We start from the raw sequence: 7,297 nt of genomic DNA on the forward strand, positions 1-7,297 counted from the left end.
CGAAAATGAGTCAAAAAGAAAATTCAAGCAATAAAAAGTCTTATGCAAAAAAATGAGTCATACACAATAAAAAAATTTCGAAAAAAGAATCCAAAAGAAGAAAAATCAAGTCAAAAAAGAGTCTTGAGAGAAAATAAGAGTGGGGGAAAGAAAAGAAAAATAAAAGTAAGAGAAAGACAAGAGTGGAAACAAACACGAGCAGCAAGAAAATGCACTTACTTTTTTGCGAGTCCCACTGTAGACATTGATCTATCTTTAAATGGGCGGCGTTATCATCTTGGAGGGTAGTAGCCTACATATTAAGGTGACATCATGAATCCATTGTCGACATCATTATATGTCGGGTTGCTACCTAAAAAGTTTCTATGAGTGGTTGTGGTTGGAAACCGATGTTAGTGTGTTGAAAACCTCAGGGGCTAGTAGTCGGTCCACGTGTCTTCTTAATGTAAAGTTTTGAATCAATATGGAAGTGTGCATATTCCTTGGTTTTGTAAAACGTTTTGTGTTTTAGAAAGAAAGGCGTTTTAGAATCATTTTTATTTTTCAAAACAAGAATGGTTTGTGGTATATTGATTTGAAATTAATGTTAGGAAGTTTGGCTTGTAGAGTCCTTCCTGAGACGAATATGATGCGATAACTTATATTCTTTGGATTGTTGCTCATTCATCTTTCTAGCATGTTGATTGTTTTCGATTCGTTATTGTAACGCCCCGCGTTACTCAGGTTAGCTTGCCCCGAGTTCCGGGAAATTTTATAACAAAATGGATTTTATTTATTGATTTATTTATTTATTTCATTTTTATTTTATTTGATTCATCAGTGATCTTTATTTAATTTAAGTGTGACATCTCGGCTAGTGTGTATTGTTATAGATTTAGTGGTGAGTTAGTAGCGTGTAGTTATTTATCAAGTTATGATTTAGTACGGAATCCGCTATGTGACACTTGTTCTGGGCCATTGGACCAACTACGAAATTATATTATTGGTTTTGTTAACAAGGAGTGTTTGGGTAAGTGGGCCTTAAACAAAAGAAACTAGCCCAAGTGAGTTGTATGTTTCAAAACAAAAGAAAAAGGGGAATTAAAACAAAACAACCCTAGCCCATCTTGTTCTCCTTCCTCTTCTTCTTCCTCCCTTCCCTTTCTTGTTGAAGCCGCCAGCCCCCCCCCCCCTATCCGGATTTCTTTCTCTGACGAAGCAGCACCGACGACGGCCCCCTCTGGCGGACAGCAGCGGGTGCGACTCAGAGCGGCAGCGGCGTGCGACTCCGGGCAGCGGCGGTGCGCGGCGTCGCAGCAGCAGGCGGCGGCGGTGCACGTGGGTGCTGGTTTCATGGTGTCTTCTCTCAAATCCGACAAGTCCCAACGACCTCGAACAACTTAGATCCGTGAAGTGCGGCAAGTTTCTTTGACCCACCTTTGTTCGAAGTTAATTTTGGGATACCCACTCATAAGCGAAGTTGTTTTGTAGTCACAGACATCAAAACGAAGACGTTGGAAGTCGTTTCGACGCATTCCTCTGCTGTAAAAACGTGGACAGCAGCTTTTTGTGGTGTTCAGCGATTTCTCTCATCCGTTCGAAACCCGATTTACACTACCCACATCTTTGCAAGCTAGATCTAAGTTACCCACACCTACACGAAGTCGTTTTTGTGGTAATGAGCCCTTTGAACTCCCTTAGAGTTGATTTCGGAGGCTGAATCGTACATATAACTTGCTGTTTGTTTTTCTATTTTTATGCTTAGGTGTGAGATCGACGCAAGACTTAGGGACGTGGTTGGGTAAGTAGCACTAGGGGGGGCGAGTGCGTGCGTTATTTAGCGTTAACGGAATGGTTTCGATGCTGTTTTTCTTGTTAAAATAATTTAATTGAGCATGTAGGGATTGTTAGTTTTGATTTGTGAATTTCTAGCGATCTTGTTGTCGTCTTTCTATTATTGAACACTTTTGAGGAAACATACTTCCTGTTCTTATTGTTGTAGGTGACTAGTAGGTTCTGAATTGTTGTAGTTAGAAGTAACTGGCTCATGACATTTTGCAAATGTGATGTAAATGAAATGCTCGCGTTGTTAAACTGATAATTTAGTTATATTGTTCTAGTTGTGAGCTGTTGGATGTATTCTGTTTATTACGAGGAAAAGCATGCTTGTAAACGGTGCAGTGATTTAGAATGTGGGAAATTTACCTGTAGGTGGTCATGGGAGGGTTAGTGAAGTGGTGAAGGGTAAAGGGACGGGTTGATAGTCCGTTAACTATGGGTGTTCTGACCTGAAAATGCATATAAATCGCTTGGAGGTTCAAAGCCTTGAGTAGTGGCCTTGGGAATAAATGACAAGGTCGAACGTCAAATTTCTGTAAACAAGTATTGGGGTCTTGGGGATAAATGTCAATGACCAATACGCTGGGAAGTCATCGGTACCTTGGGGATAAACGGCAAAGACCGGTGCACAGTTCAGGCCTTGGGAATAAATGGCAAGGCCGAACGTCAAGTTTCTGTAGAGGAGTATTGAGGCCTTGGGGATAAATGTCAAGGGTCAATACGACTCGAGGAGTTAGGCTTGAGGGATTAAAGTAGAGTGGTGCTTGCGAAGTAGTGGTGCTAGGCCTTGGGAATAAATGGCAAGGTCGAACATCAAGTACTGTAAAAGGAGGGGGTGCGGTAACTTGGGAATAAATGTCAAGAGCCGTCATGCCTCGAGAAGTTAAGCGGGGAGTAACACAGGGGGGTGTAGAGGAAGGTTTAGTACTATAAGACAAGGGCTAGTGAATCATGGGTTGTAGTCTTAGTAGTTCTGACGCATGGTTGTTGTATGTAAATGTCAAGTTATTGTTCGCTATCTCTCGCTGCCTATTTAATTGCCTTGCTATCGTTTTATTCTATATGCCGTGACTGTGAGCATGATTTTTGTGCTAGTTAGGAAGTGCTACTTACGGGGTACCTTACGTACTCACCCCCTTTTTTACCCTTATATGTTTTCAGGTGTGAACAGGGTCGACCGCGGTGATGACGTGGAGAGGGCTTGACCGAGGAGGGATCACTAGCCTAGTTAGTGAGGATAGAGGGAAGGGTCGTTGGGTACGAGTAGCATTGAGATTTATGTTATTGCTAGGTGTGAATCGAGGAGGATTTTGTATTCTTTAGAACTACTTTATTTGTTATGGATGTTGCTGGTAAACGCGTCACTGTTGTCGTTGGAGTATAGGTGTACGGTTGTTTTATTTATTTAAGAATTTTTGCCACTGAGGCGGATAGGAGATGTTTTTGTTTTTAAATTGCCCACGGAGGGCGAAGTCCTGACAGTTTATGACATTTATATTTCTGATAGAACGTATGGGAGTCGAAGCTTTATTTCATTTAAATTATTTTCCCAGGGAGTTGCTTATCTCGTGTTTAGAGTTAAGGTTAGCCAGGTGAATTATTTAGCGTTGCCTAGGATGATATATAAAATCCTGGGGCGTTACAGTTATTGTTGTTTTTGCTTGAAGACAAGCAAATGGCTAAGTTTGGGGGTATGCTAGGGTTGACATTTTTACCACGAAAATGTGAGTCGGTAGACCTGTTTGACCATAAAAACAAACCATTTCCCATCATTTTTAGCTAAAAATGGTTACATATTCTAAAACTAGAGCATGCATAGAACATTTATGGATAATTTGCAATATATGGTACTTCAGAAAAAATGTGAAAAAAACAAGGTCAAGGTTGGAAGAAAATCAAAGTTTTATGTTTTGCAGGAATTGCGCCTGGCGTAATTTTAGTGGTCAACCTTCCGAAAACGTGAGTTTCACTTAATGAATGGCAAGGGAGTCATTTCCAATATGTTTGAATGAAGCCAAAACCGTGAGTTCAAGTCAAGGAGGATTTGTTTAGAGAATCTCAACCCATTTTCACCTAAAATGATTGGAAGTTGAAAAAAGCACAACTAAATGAATATGTTCAAGATGAAGCACAAGAAGCTCAATATGTTCACGAACAAAATAAAGATCCTCCTATAGGAAACGAACATATTATGAATACTCCGAAACAGTCGCATTTTCTAATGATTCATACGCCAGGAGTTCATTCAGATATTGCATCTAGTTCAGCTCATCAGCCTTACCCATCACCTGTTTAGTAACAACCTCGTCGTGGATGTCGTGTAAGAAGGCGTCACGACAATGTGGTACATGCTTATCTATGTTTTGTAATATGTTTTAAAGTTTATAACAACTTTTTGTATTGAATGTTTAACAATTATAAAAATTGATATTTGACAAACATTTGCAGAATATAATACGAAAACTCACATTTCAAAAAAAATCACGAAAGCTCAAATTTATAATTCTCCTTACTGGTTTTAATCTAATTTCAATCTCTCAAACTTTAAATGACATTATAATCAAATTTCAAAATTTAATAATAAAAAAAAACTTTAACGACATTTTAATCAAATTTCGAAATATACTATAAAATAACAATATAAAAAAATTCAAATATTAAAATAACAATATAAAAAAATTTTGGTGAAAGTCACGTATGATGCATGCGACTTCCTTACTTACTCAGATACTACTTTTCCACATCAAATATAAACGTTTGCGCCAAAGTCGCATGCATTGTACGTGAGTTTTAACTTCCACTTTGACCTGACCTATTTTTGTCAATAGTTTTGAAACTAACCTTACTTTTGAAATTATTTATTTAAACAACATTTAATTTGCTATTACTTTTAGATTAACATTACTTTTTAAATTTGTTTTTAAAACTAAATTATTTTTAAACTTTTCCCCCAAGTTAAACAAATAAGTAAACTTTTTACAAATAAATAATTTTATCAAAAATTCAGAATATAAGCTCCTTAACCAATTTTACCACCCAAATAATTATCAAGTAATTGAACTAATAAGTAGCAACTAAAAGTCACAATTAATTCTGACAATTAATTTCATGCAATTTATGATAATATAAAATTAATTGCAAAAATTAAATATTGAAGGGTTGGAGAAAATTGACACCATAAACTTATAGTGGTTCTGAAAAACCGGCTATTCCACTCCACAAGCACCTTTTGGGTATTCGATTGAAGAATCGCCTATTTCTTCGGCTTAGAGCCCAATCAGTACAATATTTTGTTTCCAGGAGCAAGAACAAACTTGATCCTTTCCATGCTTTAGGATCAAACCGTTACAATGTTCTTTGTCAGGCTCAAAAGCAACTGTTACAATAAATTTGGAAATTTGAATGAACAAGATTAAAACTCTCTAAAAGAGTGGATATCCAAATTTTCGCTCACAAACTTGTAAGAAAAGTTCTTACAAAATAAAGCTCTCAAATGACTAAGAGAAAATAAAATTGAAAACACAATATATCTCTCCAAATAAAATCTTCAAATTTAGATCAAAAATTGAAGCTTTTAAGGAGAAATGAACTTTAAGGATTTTGAGAGAAAATGGGAAGAAAATGGTTATAAAATTTTCGGAGTGAAAATTTGTTTAAATAGAGATAAAATAGGCTTGAAACAAAAATTGATTTAGACCATTGGATTTTGGTAAAAATAAATCAAAGGTGACGATTTAGTTTTGAAGTGAAATAATTATATAAAATATATATATATATAAACCTCTTAATGGCGAGTTGATTTCTTTTTTTTTTTGTCAAACTTGTGTCAGCGTCTTCTCATATTCTCTCTCTTTTTACAAAACCTCTTTCTGCTCTTCTTTTTTTTTAATTATTAATTTTATTCTTTTTTCTTTTCTTTTTCCATTTTTTTTTAATTTCATTTCACTTCTTTAATTCCTTTTCTTTATTTTTCTTTTCTCTTCCCTTTTTTTTTTTTTTTGCCAAATATCACTTTTTCAGTGGTCCATGAAGTGATTTAGCGGCCATGTCAACACCATTCATCCCCGTGATATTTTTTCATTCAAACTTATTTCGACTATAACTCCTCTATCCGAGCTTTGATTTGGATGATTCGAGATTCGTTTGAATCATTTTTTCAAGCTCTACACCATAGATACCTTAAAAATACCAAAATCATCATTTAAATAAAACACAATTTCTCACAAGATCATTCATTTTTCTTATTACCTCTCCCCATTTTGGATTTAATCAAACACGACAAGTAATAAAAATAATAAATACATGAAACCACCCTTTTTGAAGCATTTAAGCATTTCCCCTTAATAAAGGACAAAAAGACATTTATCATAAGTTTTATAAAACTCCCCCTATCAAGATACTTTCTAAAAAATTGGCAAAGAAAATCAGGAGGCATCACTCCTAAGAAATTTTAAAGTAAATTTTACTTCAAAGAGAATTGCTCCCCCTAAATAGATAAACAATATGTATAAGAGAGGTAAAATTCTATCATACCTCAATAAGCTTTAACATAAAAATATTTACTTTTTTCATCATTGTCAAACATAGTGGAGGTACTCATGGAAGTTTTTGCAATTTTAACTTTATTGAACTTGAACCTTTTTAACAAGTTCTCCCAACACTAATTTCAAACTCATTAGGCATATACTTAGAAAATACTTAGAAATTCTTCACATAAGAAGGGATACATGATAAAAAGTAATATGAAAAATCAATATCTTTTAAGACAAAAGATACACATATAAATGATATAACTCCCCTGAAAAAATGTAATTTCCTTTCTTAGAAAAATAAAAATCAATAGATACCAAGAAGATAAAGTAACACAAATAAAATTATCTCATTCATTTCCACAAGATAGATATATTAAAAAGCATGGTAGTTTAATCTATCTCAAAGAAATTATCAAAACACTCAACAAAATTTATATTGAAGAAATATGACATAAAACAAGTAAAATTCCAAGAGAGCTGTTTAGTTCTCATGATTAAGCATAATGAACCACATACATAAAAGGATATTTTAATTAAATTAATCGTAAAGGAATCAACTTATCAAAACCAAATAAATATAATATAAACATTTGAAATATGATCAAAATATAAAATTCTACAAAGTAAGCATCAATTGAGGAACAACAACCAAACATTAATTAATAACAAAACAATAATATCACAATTTATGCCACTAAAACAAATTTCAAACAATTATAAGCAAATAACATCATCAAAAGATTAATCAAATAAACATTGATACCAATTGTTCCTGATCATAGGTCCACCCCGACTCATGTCACCACAAAAGAGTTCAATCAAATATAGATAACGAAAATCACAAAAAATCAATTAAACACTTTTGAGTAACATGCTAATAGAATTCTAGAAAAAATATATATATATTTCATAAATACTCCCTATTTGGAAAACTTCTTACCAATAAT

The 7,297-nt window shown here is 34.4% G+C and overlaps 1 long non-coding RNA gene across 1 annotated transcript; it reads left to right on the forward strand.

Moving 5' to 3' along the window:
- Positions 1 to 600: 600 nt before the first annotated feature.
- LOC148212287 (uncharacterized) lies at positions 601 to 3,251 on the forward strand. The gene is made up of 4 exons (XR_015789856.1): positions 601 to 1,397; positions 1,477 to 1,654; positions 1,745 to 1,780; positions 2,980 to 3,251. It is a non-coding gene; the product is annotated as an uncharacterized LOC148212287 (long non-coding RNA).
- Positions 3,252 to 7,297: the final 4,046 nt, after the last annotated feature.

The sequence above is a fragment of the Momordica charantia genome (assembly GCF_013281855.1).
Source record: "Momordica charantia cultivar OHB3-1 chromosome 3 unlocalized genomic scaffold, Mcharantia_2.0 BLBB01000003.1, whole genome shotgun sequence".
NCBI lineage: Eukaryota > Viridiplantae > Streptophyta > Magnoliopsida > Cucurbitales > Cucurbitaceae > Momordica > Momordica charantia.